Here is a 24,119-nt window from a genome sequence, read left to right on the forward strand (position 1 = left end):
CCTTAAAAGCCATTTGTAAGTAAATAAGTAAGTGAGTAATGTATTAGGCAGTATGTATCCTGAAGAAATATGTTCCGAATCAATTGAAAAGTGTGATTCCAAAACTCGCTCAGTTCTTTTGGCAGTATTTATGAATAATTTATACACATATGTATGATTATGTTTGAGAGTTCTACCGAATTTTTAACTTGATTTCTTCCAAAACAACGCCAATCCTTATTTAAAAGTTTGTGTTTGTCGCTTGAAAACTGACTCAGTCCGTAGTCCGTGGATAAAAAAAAAAGCTAGTCCAGTCCTTACACAGAAGTGGACTTAACGCGTTTTGGGATCACTCTCTTCAATTATATTTGAATCAGGGATTGCAGAAACAGCACATGTCACTATTTGTGGCGAAATGAATGTATTCGAGTCCTATAGACTGTTGATATAGGGCTACCATTCCATGCAGAAACCACATATGTCAGAATAGCAGTCTCACATTTGGAGACCTGTGAAACCCTGCAAGCGCGCAGAGACAACTGATGTCAAAGACATGTGCCGACACATTGGTTCCGATTCCAGACGACAGACATCTACGACACAAGGATACAAAAATTGATCCCACTGAATGACAAATGTCTCAACTCTGTTGGTGAATACGTTGAAAAATAACCTAACAATTGCTATATCTGTTCAATAAAACTTTCCATGAAATTTTGTTCTCTTTCTGTAAACGACCCCATGGAAACTTATTTTTACGACCTTCGTAATTGCGCTCGAGTGGCCAAAATTTGTGTAAGCACTTTTTTGACATTATTAAAACGATGTAAGAGAAAATATTAATTTTTTTATCTGTCCCGATGAGAATGTGTGTTTGTATGTATTAAGGAGAATACCGTATTTACCTTCTTCATTGAAAAATCGTGCCAATTCAAAGAGAGAAGCTTGACGATATACGCAAACTAATACGTTACACACCACATGAATATCAAGGATTTTACAATGATATTCTACAGTGGCCTGTTGTGGAAAAATAAGTTCATTTGTAGGTTGAACTTATGCATTAAGTACACATGTGGTCTACCACCAGTAATACCGTTTTTTGTGTCTACTGAAGAATTTAGTTTTCATGACATGTGCCGTTTCCGCAATCCCCGATTCATTTATTTCAAACACTGAATATCAATTATGGAAATGGAATTGAGATTGTCTGTACGAAATTTAGAAACAAAATATAAATATAAAATCAGTTGAAAGATGAAGACATCATTGTAGTGTTTTTTGTAACGTAGTTTTACTCCTGGTTGAGTGTTAGAGAAGGCCGTATGGCCTTAACTCTGCCAGGTTAAATAAATCATTATTATTATTATTATTATTATTATTATTATTATTATTATTATTATTATTATTATTAAGCTGAGTGGCTTTAAACCAGAAAGCTTCGCAAGAGTGATATTTGTTGTGATATTGTTACAGTTTTCTTATTATCGTGTTATTGAAGTGAAGACAAAACAGTTCCTAAGATTTTGTCCCCCCCCCCACCAGAAGTAATTATATAATGTGACAGAAATTAGGACTTGTATATTACGTTAAAAGTACATGATAGCTATAATTCACATTGGGAATTCTTATCTTGGCGGTACAGCTGTTCTATGAGAATACAAACCTAGCTACCTACGTGCATAAATCCGCCCTGGATGCTGATGTACACTACCCGAATGTTATTGTCCTTTACACGAGTCATAGAAGATTACACAACATATCAATACTGTGCTTTGTAGAATTTCTCCTGGTTCATCTATAAGAAAACTTACTTGCTTACTTTCTTACTTATATACTTATTTCCTTACTTACTCACTTACTTGCTTACTTACTTACCTACTTATTTACTTACCTACTTACTCACTTACTCACTCACTCACTTACTCACTCACTTACTTATTTACTTACTTATTTACTTACTTACTCACTTACTTATTTACTTACTTACTCACTTACTACTTACTCACTTACTTATTTACTTACTTACTCACTTACTTATTTACTTACTTACTTATTTACTTACTTACTCACTTACTACTTACTCGCTTATTTACTTACTTACTTACTCACTTACTTATTTACTTACTTACTTACTCACTTAACTCACTTACTTATTTACTTACTTTCTTACTTACATACTTACTTATTTACTTACTTACTTTCTTACTTACATACTTAATTATTTACTTACTTTCTTACTTACATACTTACTTATTTACTTACTTACTCACTCACTCACTCACTTTCTTACTTACATACTTATTTACTTACATACTTATTCATTTACTTACTTTCTTACTTACAAACTTACTTACTCACTTACTCACTCACTCACTCACTCACCCACTTACTTACTTACTCACTTACTTATTTACTTACTTACTCACTACTTACTCACTTACTTATTTACTTACTCACTTACTACTTAGGCTACTCACTTATATACTTACTTACTTACTCACTTACTTATTTACTTACTTACCTCACTTACTTATTTACTTACTTTCTTACTTACATACTTACTTATTTACTTACTTACTTTCTTACTTACATACTTAATTATTTACTTACTTACTTTCTTACTTACATACTTACTTATTTACTTACTTACTCACTCACTCACTCCCTTACTTTCTTACTTACATACTTATTTACTTACTTACATACTTACTTATTCATTTACTTACTTACTCACTCACTTACTCACTCACCCACTTACTTACTCACTCACTTACTTACTTACTCACTCACTCGTTTGCTTACTTACTTCCTTACTTATGGCTTTTAAGGAACCCGGAGGTTCATTGTCGCCCTCACATAAACCCGCCATCGGTCCCTATCCTGAGCAAGATTAGAAGGCTAGGAATAAAAATTGGTCCAGCTTCAGGTTGTGAAAAGACGTTGGTACTCCCATAGAACTGCATCCGAAGTCCGTATTTCTTTTATGTTTTAATATTTTCTTTGTTTATGTTAAATACTGTCTTTTTTTATTATGCCGTGTTGTACGCGGGATTCGAACAAAAGAATGAGTACCGATATTCACTCAGCGCACCCTGGCGCCTCTGTGATCTTCTCAGCGACCTCTGAATGGAAAATTATGAAATAAATTCACACAGAGAACAGTAATTCAGTTTATCGGGAATTGAAGGTAAAATATATCTTCTGTAATACAGTATCGTGCTAACATGTCAGGTTTCCTTCAAGTCCATATGCCGCTTCCACCGGCATGCGACCGCAACTTTTTATTGTTGTTATTGTCCACTGTTGTACAGGATCCCTATGCCAAACACAAAGTTGACAAATGTGAAATATATCACATGCACTGGTTAGCTAACTTCAAAACCTAACATTTAGAGAGTTGCAAAAATTATATTTCCTCGTTGGAAAGCGCCGTCTCTTTGCTAAGAGTCCCTACAACTGTTGAACGGGATGAAAGGCAAATTTAATGCAGGACAAATAATAATAATAATAATAATAATAATAATAATAATAATAATAATATCATGGGAAACTTTGGAAAACAGACGTAGGAAAACTAGAATAACATCATTGTATAGAGCACATCTAGGTCAGAAAGCATGGGTAGACATAACGGCTCGGTTAGAAAAGCCAACGTACTATGGTAGCAACGATCATTATTTCAAAATCGAATGTAGGAAACAGAAAACGGATGTAGGTAAATTAAATAGAACTATAAATGATTGGAATGACTTACCTGCAGCGATCTTTGAGGGCTGTCCTTCCTTAAGGAGATTCAAGAATAACTTAAAAAGTTGTGTATAAAGTGCAAATTAAAATTAAGGTGACATTTAACATTTAATTTTTTAAAGTGACATGTATTTATTTCGCCTGACGAGTTACTCCCTTGGTTTGAATTGTAAATTATTTAAAAGTAGCGTGTAAGAGGGCCTTAGACTAGAAATGTTTAGCTTAAATGTAGTTCTGTTTATAAGTATGCATAAGGGTGTAATTATTTGTCTTATTTGAACTGTTGTATCAGTGAAGCGTGGTGAGTCAGTGAAGTTATGGTTTTACAGTGCAGTGAATAGTTCCGATCACTGATAATTTATAGCGTCAATGAAATGTGTTCTATAGTGTCAGTGAAATGTGTCCTAAAGTGTCAGTGAAATGCGTCATAGTGCCACTACAGTGAGTGAGATGAGAGTAAAGTGAAAGACTATTGAAATTATTAGGGCATATATATATATATATATATATATATATATATATATATATATGTAGGTTGTGTTGTAAAATTAGGTTATTTTATGTTTTATTACTAATTGTAATTATTGTGTTAATTGTATTGTGTACTGTGTAATTGTATTGCGTAGTGTAATTTTATTGTGTATTGTTTATATTGTGTATACCACTGCCACCGGGTGCTTGCCCACTTGCAGTGTAAATAAATACATACAATAATAGTAATAATAATACTAATAATAATAATAATAATAATAATAATAATAATAATAATAATTGCGACTCAATATTTGACAGTAATCAAGTTGCTGCAGTTATAAAAATTAATTAAATCCTAGGCAGATATTTCTCTTTAAGACGTGCTTAATTTATTGCCTTTTCTTTTTATTTAGCTACACATGAAATACAGTTTCTGTTATAAATAACTGAATTTTGGAATTACATGAACCGTATTAAGTGGAGCAGTAAAATTAATTGACACACGACGTAGCTTAGAGGTACCGAATTCGATTCCTCCTCCGAGACTGCGATCGGTCGTAGCTCGAATCTCGATTGGGATGATTGGTTTTTCATGAGGTTTTTCTCAAATGAGAGGCGAAAGTTATGTAATAGCATGGTCAATCTCGTACTTATCTTGCCAAATACCTTTCTTGATAACGTGTTAGTTGTTACGGTGTCTTTAAATTTGTATCTCTCATGAATAATATAGGCACAGCAGTGTGAAAAGGTCATGTCTTACAACCTTGCTTAGATATGAAATCTTGATGAAATGAAAAGCTTTTATAACCTAGGAGCGCGAGTATCTCTCTCTCTCTCTCCCTCTCCCTGTTTTTTTAATCGTATGTGACTTGTGACTTACGGAGATCACATGTCCAATGTCTGAACAACTGAACACTTTGCAGTTTCAAGAACCAAATACTTGGGTCTTACTTAAGGCTGGTTCACAATAAACCGGAAACGAGAATCGGAACGAAAACGAAAACGGTAACATTGTTAAAATGTATACATTTAAATGTGAGCATTCACAATTAACGGAAAGCTTGCCGGAGCCCGGGATCGGGAACGGAGAGTTGGCCAAGTTTCAAATTTGGCGTTCACGTTTCCGATCACAGCCCACTAGATTCATTCTATTGCCATCTAATAGCTATTTTGTCGTCGTATATTTTGTTGCAAGAAGACCGTGACATAACCTATGCATTATTTTGTTTTGTGCTGTGCATAATGGAGCAAGTTTTATTTGATGAGATTCTAATTTTGAGTGTTGAGGAAAGTCCTCATGTTTACGATAAGCGGCGCGCCTCGTATAAATATGAGAAAATGAAGAAGAATGCGTGGCTTTCAATAGCTGCATCTTTGAACACCGATCGTAAGTGAATCATATTTTATTACTGTATTGGTTGTATTACACACTACATATTCACGCTTCAATTCAATAACTACTGTTGTGTTCATTTTTGTTCTATTACAAATATTTCTTCTCTAATTATTTTACGTTATGGTAGACTTAATTAATTAATTACTTAATTACAAATGGCTTTTAAGGAACCCGAAGGTTCATTGCCGCCCTCACATAAGCCCGCCATCGGTCCCTATCCTGTGCAAGATTGATCCAGTCTCTATCATCACACCCCACCTCCCTCAAATCCATTTTAATATTATCCTCCCATCTACGTCTCGGCCTCCCCAAACGTCTTTTTCCCTCCGGTCTCCCAACTAACACTCTATATGCATTTCTGGATTCGCCCACACGTGCTACATGCCCTGCCTATCTCAAACGTCTGGATTTTAAGTTCCTAATTATGTCAGGTGAAGAATACAATGCGTGCAGTTCTGTGTTGTGTAACTTTCTCCATTCTCCTGTAACTTCATCGCGCTTAGCCCCAAATATTTTCCTAAGCACCTTATTCTCAAACACCCTTAACCTATGTTCCTCTCTCAGACTGAGAGTCCAAGTTTCACAACCTTAAAATAGGTTGTGATAATAGAGATGCATGGACATATTTATAGTACAGTACCTAATGAAATGTTTCACTTGAAATTTCAAAGTTGGTTAACCTGTGTTTTGTACTCATGAGAGAACGCCATTGGTCAATTATACACAAATAACATCAGACTGCGTAATATCGACTTTACATATCGTTATTGACATGCATATCGATATGCATAGTCGTCTACGTTCTCGGTTTATTGTGAATCAAAAATTTTCATATTCACGTCCTCTGCTTCTCGTTTTCATTCTGGTTCTCGTTCCCGGTTTATTGTGAACCAGCCTTTACTGTACATCTCCGAGAGTGACTTAACTAAAACGTCCTCATAATTATTACAAATCTTTCTCTCGTCACGTCAACTATTGAAAGAATAAACCAGTAAATATCTGTTACAAAGTATTCCGTAGCCCGTGGGTGGAAGATAACCATATGACAAACACAAGTAGTGTACCGACTGAGGTGGTGGTGGAGGTGCTGGGCTGGGCAAGGGCGTCGTATTGTGAACTTGGTACTTTCACTTTTGAAAATGATTTCTTCGTTATTTGAGTATCGCTGAGAGTTACTGCAGTGCAAATTTCTGCAATAGAAATGTGTATGGGGAAAAATGTCTGGAGGGACACAGCGGCATTGGGTAAGGGGGGAATTTCCAGCCCCTCCATTTGTCTTCTTTACAGCCGCCTACTACAGACGTAGCAGCTTTGTACAGAATTCGTCCAACCCGCACGAAATCCGGGAGACGAAAAGAGAATTAGTGGTCGTGGCGTGCCGCGAAACTTATCACTTAACCTACTTCGCTCTCTTGCATTCATTGAAAAGCGATGCACACAGGTGAGCCGAGGAAATGGTCTGAATCTGCACTGCGTAATGACCATACTTTTTTTACCTTTATTGTCGTACCATCGGATCTGTGCCCCTTCAGCGCTGTCGTCGTTTTTGGAAAAGTTAACGCCTGTACTCACTCCATTCCACCCGCTTTCCTCCCACCACGTCAAACAGCAGGCCACGAACCTTGCCGAATAGGGATGTTGCCAAACTTCCGTCAAACGTCATAAATAACTGGTCCTCCGTGCTACAATATCATTTCTTTCAATCAAAATACCTCTTGTACAGGGACATCATTTTATTTTTACTTCAATTTTTATTGTACCTGAGTTTTTGAATGTACTTCACTCCCACCCCTTCTACTAATGAAGTTCAACCTTCCTCCACATAGATCCAAGTCCGCATATACAGTCATAGTAGCCTTACGGTCATAGTAAACAGTACGTTCCAAAAATATGTTCGCGTTTTCCAGTAACGAAAGACCTTTCAATATTGCATCATTTTCCATTTGCCTACGTCGCATCCCGGTTTCCCCCACCTGCTTCTATTCGCCTCTCTGTAAATGCTAGTGACTGGGCTCTCTTAGCTCTTTTCTGAGAACATTATTTTCTGTTAGGAATTGGACGTCTACGTAATATTCACTCATGCAATTGTTTAAAATAATTTAAATAAAAGGGCCTCGTTAAGTAATTAACTGTCACGTGATTTCCTCCCTTTCTACGACGCTGCGACGTAACCACTTGGACGGACAGTAGATAGCATGTCTGAGTAATTTTATCTTTTCGGATCGAGAAGAAGTGATGATTGAATTTACAGTACGTATGGCCTCTTTTATAGAGTAGGTACAGAATTATTTCAACATGAGTTACTTATATCTGGTAATTGGAATTACGTACAATAGTCTATAGTGCGATAATATGCACATCAGAACTGAAGCCTGTATCGAAATGGACGGCCACCATTTGAAGAATGTGTTTAAATATCCATATTATGATTATTTTTCAATTTAACTTCATTCTCTATAGTGTACGCTAATGTGTTGTAGACAGTATAATATACACTACATAATGAATACGTCCGCATGGAAAGCTAAGTTCGTGAGTAAAAACAGTCAATGTTAATGCTGTACTGTATTTTGATTAAACAAAAACCTAATGAGAATTATCAAACTCAAAATCGCGATATTTCATAGTTTACGTAAATGGGTGAACTACTTTTCTTCCCTCCTATACCTAGTAAAGTGATTTGTTTGTATATTACGCCAGTATCATCGAACTCCAGTCGTGGAAGGGCGTAGCAAACGGTGTTTCCGGTTCTTAATCGTCGATCAAAGGTATAGCCAGGTTAATATCTGAAATGTTAGTAAAAATAAAATGATGTCCCTGTATTTCTACATTTTTAAAACCTGAATCGCATGTCTCGAAAAACTTTCCGTAGCGTTTCTCTCCAACCTTGGACAATATTGCTTCTCTCGCAACCTTCAGTAATTTCAGTAATTTCTTTAATGTCGGGGAACTTCTTTCTGCAAGGTATTAAATTCTTGTATCTTTTTTCTTAAAATATACATCTGTTCATATGATCTACAAGAATTAAAGGTTCCCTTGGTCTGTTCTTCCCTGGTGATTCTAACTTTTCATCTCCTGCACAGACTCCCTCTCTCCTGATTTTCTTTATTAGGCGCTATAACCTGCCTACATAAATTACATAACATGTTGTATTAGTATTAGTTAAGTAAGTAATTTTAATACTTAATCAATTGAAATAAAATAAGCCTCACCAGTGACCGCAGCTGCTTTTATCGTTGCCTTATTTATAGGAAACAGATATTGACCTGTTTGTTTCTCTTAATCGCAAAATGCTATTACTTGCTTAATAATATTTTTTTCACCACTCCGTCACAGTATTAGACTGTGACTCCGTGCTACAGTATTCATGTTGAGTTGACAACACTGGACTGCAAGTGCAAATAAACTGTCCTGCAAGAAGGCTCAAAATTGTGAGTAGTGGGGGAGAGAAAGGGAGAGAGATAGAAAAGAGAGAGATAGGAATGCAGGGAGAGAAATGAATTACCGAGGCTGAGAAGGAATTAGGGTTCAGTTCGCGTATCTTACGGGGGCACAGATCCGATGGTCCGACAATACTCTCTTTGTTCCCCTTTCTTGTTTCTGTGCTTAGAAGGCTTAAGCCGGGCCTGGGCCACCTCATAACTCCCCACTCCACCTTCCCCGGCTGAGACAGTAATGTTTTGATGCGGTCGAGCAGCCAGGAAAGTCAGAGACTGGTTGTAGGGGGTGGGCATGATAGCTTACACGAACTTTCGTCTGTCGCTGGTCGCCTAAAATCCACCACTGATGCACAGACACTTACTTCGCGTTTGTTTATAAGGCGGTGTAACAAAAAGGACATGGCGGGGGTTTCTCCGTCCATTTAACTTCCCCTCTTATGCCCAGGGCTGGTTTAAGCGATGTGATCTTAAGAATCCGGCCATTCTAAAGCGTAGCTCGTTTACCGTACAACATTATAATACGATTCTTCATTCTCTTCAATCCTGACGTTCAACAAAATACTTCATTTAGGGGAATACTTACTTACTTACTTACTTACAAATGGCTTTTAAGGAACCCGAAGGTTCATTGCCGCCCTCACATAAGCCCGCCAGCGGTCCCTATCCTGTGCAAGATTAATCCAGTCTCTATCATCATACCCCACCTCCCTCAAATCCCTTTTAATATTATCCTCCCATCTACGTCTCGGCCTCCCTAAAGGTCTTTTTCCCTCCGGTCTCCCAACTAACACTCTATATGCATTTCTGGATTCGCCCATACGTGCTACATGCCCTGCCCATCTCAAACGTCTGGATTTAATGTTCCTAATTATGTCAGGTGAAGAATACAATGCGTGCAGTTCTGTGTTGTGTAACTTTCTCCATTCTCCTGTAACTTCATCCCGCTTAGCCCCAAATATTTTCCTAAGCACCTTATTCTCAAACACCCTGAACCTATGTTCCTCTCTCAGAGTGAGAGTCCAAGTTTCACAACCATACAGAAGAACCGGTAATATAACTGTTTTATAATTTCTAACTTTCAGATTTTTCGACAGCAGACTGGATGATAAGAGCTTCTCAACCGAATAATAACACGCATTTCCCATATTTATTCTGCGTTTAATTTCCTCCCGAGTGTCATTTATATTTGTTACTGTTGCTCCAAGATATTTGAATTTTTCCACCTCTTCGAAGGATAAATCTCCAATTTTTATATTTCCATTTCGTACAATATTCTGGTCACGAGACATAATCATATACTTTGTCTTTTCGGGATTTACTTCCAAACCGATCGCTCTACTTGCTTCAAGTAAAATTTCCGTGTTTTCCCTAATCGTTTGTGTATTTTCTCCTAACATATTCACGTCATCCGCATAGACAAGAAGCTGATGTAACCCGTTCAATTCCAAACCCTGCCTGTTATCCTGAACTTTCCTAATGGCATATTCTAGAGCGAAGTTAAAAAGTAAAGGTGATAGTGTATCTCCCTGCTTTAGCCCGCAGTGAATTGGAAAAGCATCAGATAGAAACTGACCTATACGGACTCTGCTGTATGTTTCACTGAGACACATTTTAATTAATCGAACTAGTTTCTTGGGAATACCAAATTCAATAAGAATATCATATAATACTTCCCTCTTAACAGAGTCATAAGCCTTTTTGAAATCTATGAATAACTGATGTACTGTACCCTTATACTCCCATTTTTTCTCCATTATCTGTCGAATACAAAAAATCTGATCAATAGTCGATCTATTACGCCGAAAACCGCACTGATGATCCCCAATAATTTCATCTACGTACGGAGTTAATCTTCTCAAAAGAATATTGGACAAAATTTTGTACGACGTCAACAAAAGTGATATTCCTCGAAAGTTATCACAGTTGGTTTTGTCCCCCTTTTTAAAAATAGGTACAATTATGGACTCCTTCCATTGTTCTGGTACAATTTCCTTTTCCCAAATAGCAAGTACAAGTTCATAAATTTCGTTATATAATGCACTCCCACCCTCTTGTATTAATTCTGCTGGAATTTGATCGATACCTGGAGACTTGTACTTTTTCAGATTTTCTATCGCAATTTCGACTTCTGAAAGCGTGGGTTCGGGTATAAATGGCTCAGCAGTTTGTATTTCAATTTCGTCCCGATCATTTCTATTTGGCCTATGTACATTTAGTAGTTGCGCAAAATAGTTTTTCCATCTGTTTAGGATTGATGGAGAGTCTGCAAGCAAGTCACCATTCTCATCCTTGATCACGTTTACCCTTGGCTGATATCCGTTCTTAAATTCCTTTATACCCTTATATAAATCTCGACATTTAGGGGAATAAGGGGGCAATTTCCCTCCCCTGAGTTTAAGATGAGAAAACTAATATACTTCTAATTGATTAGTAGATTCCTGCTACTGAAGAAAAAATGTGAGAACTGTATTAAAATATTACCCTTTTATAAACGCTTAAGAAATGAAATATGAGGCAGTTATTCATATAATGACTTTGCACTAGATGAATTCCACAACCTCGTAACTCGCTCGGATGTCAATTTTCACTTTTTGCGCATTTTTGGAAGTGATAGTTGTGTTAAAAATTCTGTCAAATCCATATTAATAACATGGTGCCACATTAATGAAATTGTAGTGTTTCATGCCCTTTTCTTTGTTTCTTTTTTTTTTCAATCCTTACTTTTATTTACATACTGTATGTATGTTTTGTTGAGAGTACAGAGTCCGTAAGAGCTATCCCCGATGGGGGTACAGTTTGTGAATAAATAAATAAATAAATAAATAAATAGACAGACAGACAAATAAATAAATAAATAAATAAATAAATAAATAAATAAATAAATGAGTGAGTAAATAAATGAATAAATAAATAAATAAAATAAATAAATAAATAAGTGAGTGAGTGAGTGAGTGAATAAATGTTTTTATACTTCTTTTGATTGAAATTATTATTGAGAGAAAGATTTGATTAAATCATCAGTCCTCCAGTGAGGGTGACCAGAAGGATCCAGAATACAGAGCAGAGTCGATTAAATAAAAACATACTAAATTTTGGATTTTGGATGCGCTTGATGCCAAAATGTCATATTGACAAAATTACCGTCCCTGAAAATATAGATGATATTGAATGGTATGTAAAGAGTCCCTAAGAATTTGTATTAAGATGTTTTCTATTTGAAAGACTTGGGTTTTAATTTCAATAATAGATGGTAGGTAGACTGTGGAAGGGAACCTCTCGTTCCAAATAACATAACTTTGACCCAAAGGGTAAAATAGGGTTTCAATATTTGGATAACAATAATAATAACATACCTTTGACTACGGTATCTTATGATAGCACGCTAGTGAATTTGGGAAAATAAAAGTGGTTACATGAAATGGCATTTATCTACGTATGCAATGTAATCTATAATGAGACATCATTTGGATTAAATAGCGTAAATGTACAGCTACAATTTTTATATTATTCAGTTGTCAAATGTTCGGCACTAACTTGTATTTTCTCCATACCATAGTGTAAAGAAAGTACATACTTTATATCTGTTTGTAAATCAATAGTAATTTCATGCACTCTTGTTACGAATCGGACATGTTCTGTGCAAGTTAGATCGAGGTTAGGAATATGCCTGCATTCGTGTGTTGTGGAAGGGTGGAACTCGCTTCCAAGAAAAGAGAAACAGAAGGGAAAGGAGATTGATATTTTCGGAAGGAAGATAAGTTGTGACGGACCACACTTCCCTCTACAATGTCTCAAAGAGTTCACAACCAAGTGTGGAGTGTAATAAACCCATTATACGACCTACGCAGAAAAATGAAATAAACATGTTGGCAGTCGCTGCCTTCATTTCCACAGACACTGACGAACAATTTCGGGGCAATAAAGAGGAAGTGCGACACAACAAAGCTGTGGGTTATTTATGCCACAGGTGAGAACGATAATAAAACTTCATGTTAACATAGGTATATTGATCACAAACTGTTCATAATCTCAGATTTATCAACTCATTTAAAAGTTGTAAAACCTTCAAACCTTCGCAGCTTGAGGGAAAGCAACTGTAGTCGTTGAAGGGTGCAACATGTCACTTTATTTAAGTAAACTGTTTGTATCAATTTTGATGTGATATACACAGCAGCTAAGGCATAGCCCAAACGCTCCGTTGTCTCAGATTCTGTCCGAAGCATGCATGTTTTTCTTTTTACAATGCGTTCTATGTTGTCTCAGTTGCATGTTGCCACATTTAGTAAGGTTAGGATTAATATGTGTTTTGAATATTATCATTATCATCTCTGTACGTCGATTCTTTTACAGCAGATGTACGAATAATGCGGTTAGATTTTCAATTTAAACTCACAGATTTACAATGTGACGTTAAATGAAAGCTAGATGTAAGGTCTTGACAGATATTGAACTTTTCAAATCTTTGGAAAAAAATAAATATTTGAAGCTTCGTTCTTTCGCTTGCTCTGTTGAAGCCATGTTCGCTGTAACTTACGTTTGTGAAAAATTATTTTCAACAATGAAAATAGTAAAATTCAAATTTAGATCACGACTGACAGACAAATACCTTCGTGATCAACACGATTGGCAGTAAGTGACATAATTCCTGATTTTGAAACTTTGTCGCAGAGACATTCTGAAGACAGTTAATTTTAGGTTGTGATAATGTGTCCTATGTTTTCTTGTTCATTTCTTTCTTCGTTACACGTCCTAAACATTAACTTCCCCTTCGGTTGTCCGCCTCCCTCCATAGGTGCTATGCACGTTGCAGCTTACACAGTGGCTCGGCGCACCATGGCCTTTTCGCCATGGCTGTTTTAGACTAAAGGCCCATTCACAATGAAAATTAAACATAAGTTAACCGTAACATAAACACAGAAGTTTGCGCCCAGGCTACCAAATGGGATCATTCACAATGATTCACATAAGCATTGACATAAACATTACCGTAAGACGTTAACATGAAAGTTTGCAAACTCCAAACTTTCATGCTTATGCTTACGTGATTTGCAAACAGAACACAATCGTGGAGCGCTGAAGTATACGACAGAATATGAGGAAATGGCGTCGTTGTTATGTTTCCATGGTTACCAAGTAGCCTATGTTTGCAGTTATGTTTATGTTCCCATCGTGAATGATGGTATGCTTCTTGATTTTACCGTAACGTTTATATTCTTAAGTTAACGCTTACGTTATGTTTAATTTTCATTGTGAATGGGCCTTTAGTCTTACGTACAACCTTTGACATGGGAATTGGTCGCTGTTCGGAGACTAAGCCCCATCTCTGAATAGTTCGGGAATCATCGTGAGCGCTGTGTTCACACGCGTGCGTTTTACATAGAGAGATTCGAAGCCGGGTCTATGCAAGGAGAAGAAAGAGCTCTATCGCTAAATAATAATAATAATAATAATAATAATAATAATAATAATAATAATAATAATATATTTTATTTTACCTAGCACAGTTAAGCCTTAAAAGCCATCTCGCCTTAAAAGCCAACTCTTACATTCAACCAGATCTACAATAATTAATACAAATGCATAAAGTAATAATAATAATAATAATAATAATACTTACTTACTTACTTACTGGCTTTTAAGGAACCCGCAGGTTCATTGCCGCCCTCACATAAGCCCGCCATCGGTCCCTACCCTGAGCAAGATTAATCCATTCTCTATCATCATATCCCACCTCCCTTAAATCCATTTTAATATTATGCTCCCATCTACGTCTCGGCCTCCCTAAAGGTCTTTTCCCCTCCGGCCTCCCAACTAACACTCTATATGCATTTCTGGATTCGCCCATACGTGCTACATGCCCTGCCCATCTCAAACGTCTGGATTTAATGTTCCTAATTATGTCAGGTGAAGAATACAATGCGTGCAGCTCTGTGTTGTGTAACTTTCTCCATTCTCCTGTAACTTCATCCCTCTTAGCCCCAAGTATTTTCCTGAGAACCTTATTCTCAAACACCCTTAACCTACGTTCCTCTCTCAAAGTGAGAGTCCAAGTTTCACAACCATAAAGAACAACCGGTAATATAACTGTTTTATAAATTCTAACTTTCAGATTTTTTGACAGAAAACTAGATGACAAAAGCGTCTCAACCGAATAATAACAGGCATTTCCCATATTTATTCTGTGTATAATTTCCTCCCGAGTATCATTTATATTTGTTACTGTTGCTCCGAGATATTTGAATTTCTCCAGCTCTTCGAAAGATAAATTTCCAATTTTTATATTTCCATTTCGTAAAACATTCTCGTCATGAGACATAATCATATACTTTGTCTTTTCAGGATTTACTTCCAAACCTATCTCTTTACTTGCTTCCAGTAAAATCCCCGTGTTTTCCCTAATCGTTTGTGGATTTTCTCCTAACATATTCACGTCATCCGCATAGACAAGCAGCTGATGTAATAATAATAATAATAATAATAATAATAATAATAATAATAATAATTTTATTTTACCTAGCACAGTTAAGCCTTAAATCCATCTCTTACACTCAACCAGATCTACAATAATTAATACAAATGCATAAGTAATAATAATAATAATAATAATAATAATAATAGATACGTTGTGAAATACTATTATTGAAGCTTACCTAAGTTGCCAGTTCAGGTGAATACATTAGAAATATAAAGATAATTACTTAGGACTACCAATTATAAAGTAAAAGTGCAATTGTTTAGATATATAAATATAATCACTGTTCAATATATTACGAGAAAATGAATTCAGTAAACTAGTCTGAAAAACTCAAATTACCATACTGATATTCCTTATGAGAGGCTTCGAAGGGAATATGTCGTTTCGTGACATAGCCTACAGATACGTCGCTGCTACGACTTGACTTCATGCTCGGACATCGATGCTTAACATTTCTCCGTGTGAATCTCGCGTGAAACCGAACGACACTTAGTTTCACGCTACATCAGAGCGACCATTTTCCGTGTCAAAGGGTGTATGTGGCCTAGACATCATAATACTGTGTGCCATGACACTGTAAACCCCACCTAAATACTGTAGATCTACATTTTAGTGGACCAGGATTTAGCTACAACGTAATTAACCCACGACTGGCTTTGCTAAATCACAAAGGCTTCTTGAAGCTGTGATCCGGCACTTTTCCTTTGAGATTGATAACTCTGGAAGCAGCAGCTGCTCTGGTGACGAATTGCCGCATGACGACGGAAAGGTGCGGGATAATCTCTATCTGGAAATACGTGGGTCGCTTGTGTGAGTGCACAATGGCCTCTTTGAGCAGTTCGTGACTATTGACACACGTTTTTATTATTTCTGTGATAGGTACTCAAAATGAAGCATGACTCGTAAATACACGTGTATCCTGTGTTCACAGCCAGTGACTTCCTTCCTCGTAAGGATGAGACATTGCGGTCCCGCCTTGTTAGGCTTTACGTAACCTTAAATCCATAAAACCACTGCTCATCATGTATGCTGCTTAGTCTGTGATCGCGAATCGTGTGGTACTGCTTCCTAACTTCTCACAATCAGCGATATGTCTGCCATTGATGGATGAGTGTGTGGTACTTGTATATTCAACTTGAAAACGAATAACAAGTGCAAAAAGGAGATTTCCGAGGACTACTTTCCAAGACAACCTCTATTTGTGAAGCTTTTTCTTTTGTAAGCACGTAAAGAATTCACAAACGATTAGGGAAAATACGGGAATTTTACTTGAAGCAAGTAAAGAGATAAGTTTGGAAGTAAATCCCGAAAAGACAAAGTATATGATTATGTCTCGTGACGAGAATATTATACGAAATGGAAATATAAAAATTGGAAATTTATTCTTTGAAGAGGTGGAAAAATTGAAATACCTGGGAGCAACAGTAACAAATATAAATGATATTCGGGAGGAAATTAAACACAGAATAAATATGGGAAATGCCTGTTATTATTCGGTTGAGAAGCTTTTATCATCCAGTCTGCTGTCAAAAAATCTGAAAGTTAGAATTTATAAAACAGTTATATTACCGGTTGTGAAACTTGTACTCTCACTTTGAGAGAGGAACATAGGTTAAGGGTGTTTGAGAATAAGGTGCTTAGGAAAATATTTGGGGCTAAGAGGGATGAAGTTACAGAAGATTGGAGAAAGTTACACAACACAAAACTACACGCATTGTATTCTTCACCTGACATAATTAGGAATATAAAATTCAGACGTTTGAGATGGGCAGGACATGTAGCACGTATGGACGAATCCAGAAATGCATATAGAGTGTTAGTTGGGAGGCCAGAGGGAAAAAGACCTTTATGGAGGCCGAGACGTAGATGGGAAGATAATATTAAACTGGATTTGAGGGAAGTGGGATATGATGATAGAGACTGGATTAATCTTGCAGAGGATAGGGACCAATGGCGGGCTTATGTGAGGGCGGCAATGAACCTCCGGGTTCCTTAAAAGCCAGTAAGTAAGTACGTAAAGTCTTCGTTTTCTTTTTCGGTCAGTCACAGAACCTGTTTTATTAAACAAATCCGCTAACTTTAATATTGTTTTCGTGTCGGAAATGGTCTGCCAGGAAACGTGCGTCTAAATACTCCCTTTATTCTGCCACACAACTTTCTGCACTGAATATCTCACCATTGCACAACACTATTGCACTCTGTAATGAAATAAAAATGTTATATTCAATGTATAGGCTAAACTTCACTCAGCAGGAAATTAATATATTACTTCGATCTTTCATTACTTAAATATTACACGTAATACAAATAAGTAACAAATTTAACATTCGTATCTACAATTTAGCCCTTATTCTGAATTTACATGTAGTACTCATTGTTTACAAGATTGATGATTCAACTGTTTCTAACTGCTTCGTAGATTATATGGCCGGTTTAGATGGCCATGGAATCGTGAACATGAATAAAACACGCTTCCATTCCATGGATATTTACTTCTTAATAGTTCTGAGTATAGACGGCCATGACATTGTAATCTTATAACCTCTCCAACTTGAAATCTATATATATATATATAATTTGAACTGGTAATGGAAATTACGGGAAAACGGCTGAACGGATTTTAATAAATGGCCCCTCATTTTGAAGCTTGGAACCCAGAGTTTTTCGGAAAAGTAATAGTTTTCAGTGAAATGTAAATTTTCCTACATAATTTTCCTATTTTCCAAAATCCATCTGTTGTCAGTTTTCAGAACTAATTTTTTCGAATCACGGCCGACTTGATTGAATTTCGGAACAAAACACACATTACAATAAACAATAGGCTATTACACGAAGGCCATGACCTGCAGAATTGCCGACATATTTAGAGCTCAATTCAATTTTTTATTAAAAACTCATTCTGCAGTGTATAATAATTTTCGCAGTACAGCTGTGTATTGGATATTCAAATCTACGAAACTTGAGGTGGTTTGATGACATTATCATTAGAAATGAAATATTATTATAGTTAATATCATGATACATCTATTTTTCATTAATTGTACATAATATTGATGCTATATTGATGACATGAAAGTGAAACGTTTTGAGGTTATGTAAGTAAATGTAGAGAATATCATAATTTAGATCTTCATTTCTATAATTTACTGAATGGCTGCTATATATAACTACAAAACTTAAGATAATAATATTGTTATTAAAAATCAAATATTTTTATACTTATTAACGCAGTGGGGTTGGGTCTTTTTCCATATACTTAATGCCGGTGTAGTGTAGATATTGATATGTGTCATTGTCTTCAGTATTGGCTCGAGAGAGCGCAAAAATTACAGTTCCTAAGGAAAGATCAAAAGGTATTACTTACTGATAAAATAAGAGGCCTAGAAAATTTTGTAGTCTCCAGATCATTTCAGCAAGATCTCTTAGTAGGATAAAATGATTTTACGCTCTACATTTCAAGTTCTACATGCAGCAGCTATACGAAAATGCTATTGTTCCAAAGCTTAGCAAACCTGACATTTTTTTTAACTTTTGCCTACAATCCACAATGACCTGAAATAGCTACTGCTATCGTCCTGACATTGATACTTGCGTTTTCGCGTTGAAACTCAAAAACTGAAGTTGCATAGGTTCAAGAAAAAGTATTTGGCCTAAAAAAATCCATTCAGAGTATGTTTCATTATTATGGAAGCAAATAACTATCAAAAAGACAAGTATTCTTCATTGAAAATAAATCTGAAAAATTTTTATTTGAACGTCTAACGAACTTAGTTTGCAGCAGCATTTGCTGCACAAGCCACTAGTACTTATTTAATGTAAATTTGTGCTATCGCAGAAAAAAAACATTGACACACATTCATAAAGTTATTTTGTTGGCCCACTCGACTTCGCAAAGAGAACTTTACGAACTTATCTCATAATTAACTATTATATTCACAGTATATTTTGTTCATAATAGGAGAATTGTTCGTTACTACGAACATGTCCATGAATAATTTTCTTTTATAACCATATTGGTACATGTTTGTCTCTTCTGAAGTTAGTATCTGAAGGCTCCCTGCAGAAAACTTGATATACCCAGCTTGAGAAAGAACACTTCCTTCTCGACACACTTGAGTTTTTCTCGTTCTGTCTCCGCTTTTCCTTGTACACTGATTTATCTATTCAAAATAACCGATACTGAGTATTTTGTAACGTTCCTTTCCTGAAAGATGTAGCTACTCTTGTTTTTCGTTGTAAGCATTGACGCCGACATTGAGTAAATGCAAGAGTAACAATAGAGGAGTGACTGGGGAATTAATTTCTCCCCCAGAGCGTACGTGAAACATAGGGGTTGTCCATGCGTCTGAATATTCATGCACAGGGGTGCAGACGTGCGGGGTGGTGTTTGTATATCAGAATTCGTGTGGTCGCAACTATCACACAATTAAGGATCCGGCCGGCATATTGCGTACTACGAGCTTTTAAATCACTCCAGCATATTGTTGTCACTTCCTTGTCGCTATCAATACTGGAGCTCCTCAGTGCCGGGATGTGTGCTGGCTCACGCACCCGTGATCGTTATCGCGTCTCATTCATTACATGCTGCATTAACAAATGAAGCTGAAATTTCGCGAAATATTGTGTAAAATGAATTGTCGCGACTCTTTCATCGTCAAAGACAGGGTCCTCTGTCCCACTCCATCCTTTGTCAGGCATATGAACCATTCCTATTCACGTGGTTACACGGAATACACAACTAATAGGAAGGGAAGAGATAATGTTGGTATAATGTCTGTTCGCAGATTTATAACAGGGGCGGTTATTCAGGTGAAGTAGCTGAAGTGCCACTTCATCTATTTATGTGTGAAACACAATTTTATCTCGTATTAATAATTAATTCTAGTTATTACCGGTACCGTATTTATAAAATAAAAACAGTTTTCTTTGCAGTCGTTATGAACAGTGTTTAGTTGTATAAATAGTACCTGGAACCGTCCGTTGAATAAAATAATGTCAACTGTTACGAGCGCCCAGCGGTGACTATTTGAACTTACAATACTGTAGAGGTGAAATTATTTGGGTTCCCATTCTCATACAGCACTTGGTTTCCATGGTAACGTGACGTCACGCACTAAAGAAATATTGTATGAGTGAAGTGCGTTTCTCAGTCTTTCAGTTACGGAGAACTGTCAAGACTTGTTGTAGGTGGAGTGACCAGTTTGAAGATCTAACGGTACTAATAATAGAGAAGGGTTAAAGCTGGCCCCAAGGCCGGGGGCTATTGTTTAAGAGCTGTGAAATTTTACAGTACTATTCTCGACAATACTATTCTCATTCCCTGTGTCCAAATAGTCACCTCTGCAGTGGTAAATTAGCTGGCTGTATGTTATTTTATCAGGAATACACCCCACATACATTCGCAAAGTTTAAAAGTTGTTTTCTGCAGCGTGTATTATTTAGTTGTATTAGTGTATTATGTAGTTTAATACTGTGTACGTATATACTAACTTATTATTTTATGTATTTACAGTATATTAGTGATAAGTGTACATAGCTTATTAATTATACATCTAAGTGTATATTATCGGTCTTACTAATAAAAACTCTATATACAGACGTTTAACTGTCTTATACTTATACAATGAGTCGCTCGTTTATAAGTCGTGTGTAAATTCCTTACTAATAATCACTACATACGTCGTGTACAACAGTATAACTGTTACACAGCTACGTCATAGTTTCGTCATTCATTACGAAAGGTAATAGAATATCTGACATTCTGTATTGCATCTGGTAGAGCGCTCTAGTGTGCCGTGTTAAGTATCGATAGTACAACTGGCTCTGATCGATTACCATACTATATTTTGGTCAAAGAGTACAAGATACAGCAATATTATTCTACTTATTCTGTGTTCTTTGGTGTGTTCTTCTGTGGTTACAAGGCATCCATCATCATAAAATGACAGTCGATACGAACAGCTGTTAGAGGGGCGGCCATTTTTCTCTATATACAACGCTTAAACAAGGGGTTTCGTGTATATAACTACTGCAAAGCAATTCCATGTATAGTTACAGCCTGTTTATACATCCATTGCTTATGCATGGTTTATTAGTAAAGTTTTCTGTCTCAACGCTGCATAAGTCTCGTATAAAAACTATACACGGTTTATTAGTAAGACCGTATATGTTTAATCACTATAATGCTATTATACAAATGCGAGTACTTAGGTACCAGTACATAGAAAATGTTGATAAACGAGTGCGAAATATGTATCCCGAAAATGACACAGTTTGTAATTTATTATAAATACCGTTTTGTAGACTTAAAAATGAGGATAAGAAAGATGTTTTAAATTCTGGACGACATAACATTTCCATTTGTTCTTCGTTTTAAAAAGTGCTAAGAAAATAGAGAAATTGAACTATAAAAAATTCTTCCGATGAAAGAAGCTTTTCTCTTTGAAAATATCGAAAATTTCACTCGGAATGCTACGTCACAGAAGGGACTTTCATCATTAGCCTCATAGCTTTGCATAGAGATATACTGTCCACCCGCAATTAAACTCAGACATTTTATGAAGACATCATCGACAGGTTTGCTGCTTAAAAGATAGGAGGATTGACTTCATATGCAAGAAATTGGGCGAGTCCTGAAATAAATTAGTTTTCCTGTTTATATGTGTTCTAGAACTAGTAAAACTGTACATAGTTTACGAATAGTAGGCCTACTCATTATATTGGTAAAACTGTTCATGCATTTGTTTATGTGAAGAGCACTTCACCTATTTTTTTACGGCGAGCCGCTACTGCTTTATAAGCATCCCAAGAAATCATAATTCCGCTCGTACTGTTACTGCTACCGCTATCAGTTCATGATCACCATATACAGTTCTGTTCTGCTCCATGCAATAGCCTTCTCAAGGGCTTCCTATTCCCGTGTACTGGTTTGCTTTGCAGCCTATTTTTGTTCTCGGCATTCAGATTGAATTTATTTCCAGAAAAGTAATATCCAACAATGTTTGTATTCAATATATAACCAGTAACTGTTTATAAATTCAATTTCATATTGTGGCATGCCGATAAGCTGTTAATAGTTGACTATAATTACACTAGTCTGCGATGAAATTACTGCCTCTAAAGTTTGAATGTTTTTAGGGTATTTTTAGCATGCTGAAGTCAAATTCGAAGCCAGAAAGTTCCTATCACGTACCATTTTTTTGTTATTTTAATTTTCTTATAATATATTATGACAATTTATAGAGTAATTATTTAAACTATAATACTTTAACAACTGTAGTTTTAGTATGTTAAGATATGAAAACCAAATATATTCAACATATATTTAAGATGTTTATATTGAAAATCAGGATAACAGATGTTTCTTAGCAGATAGAGGGTGCAAGCGTGTAAGGAAGTTAGGGTGAAATAGCGTGCAGCCTTGCTATAATCCTTATTTGTGGGAGATAGAAATGTCAACCATACCTTGGTGAGAGACTCTACTCAACTCATCTACTTCCTCTCACATTTCAATAGTCTGTGTTTCACCTGGAAACGAAACGAAATCTATTTTTGAAGCTTTATTGTGGAGTAGAAAGTTGAGAGTTTTTTTTTTTTTTTTTTAATCCAGTCCATTTTTGTTATATAACTTATGTAGGCTATACACATTGCCTAAGCAGAGGCGTACTTTTACAGATTTTGTGAAAAAGTCATACCATGCCTATTTTGGAATCAAACTTGAAGACCAAAGTAAAGCTTGGACACCACACAAAGTATGTAGAGTATGCATTGAAGAACTTCGTCATTGGATCAACGGCAGAAGACCGTTGCTATCTTTTGGAGTACCTATGGTTTGGAGAGAGCAGTCGAACCATAGTAATGACTGCTACTTCTGTTCGTGTGGTGTGAAGGGGTACAATTCTAAAAATAAAAAGCATATCGTGTATCCAGTCATTCGGTCAGCCATTTTACCCGTACCTCATGGGCCTGATGTACCAATCACTGTGCGACTAGAAAATCTTGAATAGTTTTCATCTGAGTCTGATGTAGTGCTGAGGGGAATTGTGACGAGTGACAGTGACTCTATACCAGAGTCGGGTGCTGCAGAACGTGGCTTTAAATAAGGAAAGACACTGTTTCAAGTACATATGTGAGAAATTTCCACTACTATCTGAAGCAAATTAAAAGAAAATATGTTTAATGGTCCTCACTAAAGAAAACAGATGTCTGATGCAGCATTTAAAAGCACTGTGGATGAAAAGGGGAAAGCAGCATGGATATCTTTCTGTGAATTTGTTTTAAAATTTCTTGGTAACAACAAGGGTCCTAATTACCGAAACATTGTGGCTAACATGCTTGAAGCATACAAGGAACTTGGTTGTAACATGAGTATCAAAATTAATTTTCTGTTTTCTCACCTAGATTGTTTCCCCGAAAATCTAGGATTTTTGAGCGAAGAGCAAGGCGAACGATTTCAAAATTATCTGCAGGAGTTCGAAAGGAGATACCAGGGACGCTGGAACATCAGTATGCATCCTCATTATTGTTGGATGTTAAAGCGTAAAATAGCTGAAGACAAAAATAAAAGAAAGAGGAGCAGGAGGACTACCTCAACTAAGAAGCAAGT

General features: G+C 36.2%; 1 protein-coding gene across 2 annotated transcripts in view; it reads left to right on the top strand.

Annotated features, from left to right (window-relative positions):
• The window catches only part of LOC138692843 (discoidin domain-containing receptor 2-like), a 1,078,796-nt gene that overhangs the window by 528,622 nt on the left and 526,055 nt on the right, over positions 1-24,119 (top strand). The window lies entirely within an intron of this gene.

Source organism: Periplaneta americana, chromosome 17, assembly GCF_040183065.1.
Source record: "Periplaneta americana isolate PAMFEO1 chromosome 17, P.americana_PAMFEO1_priV1, whole genome shotgun sequence".
Taxonomy (NCBI): Eukaryota; Metazoa; Arthropoda; class Insecta; order Blattodea; family Blattidae; genus Periplaneta; species Periplaneta americana.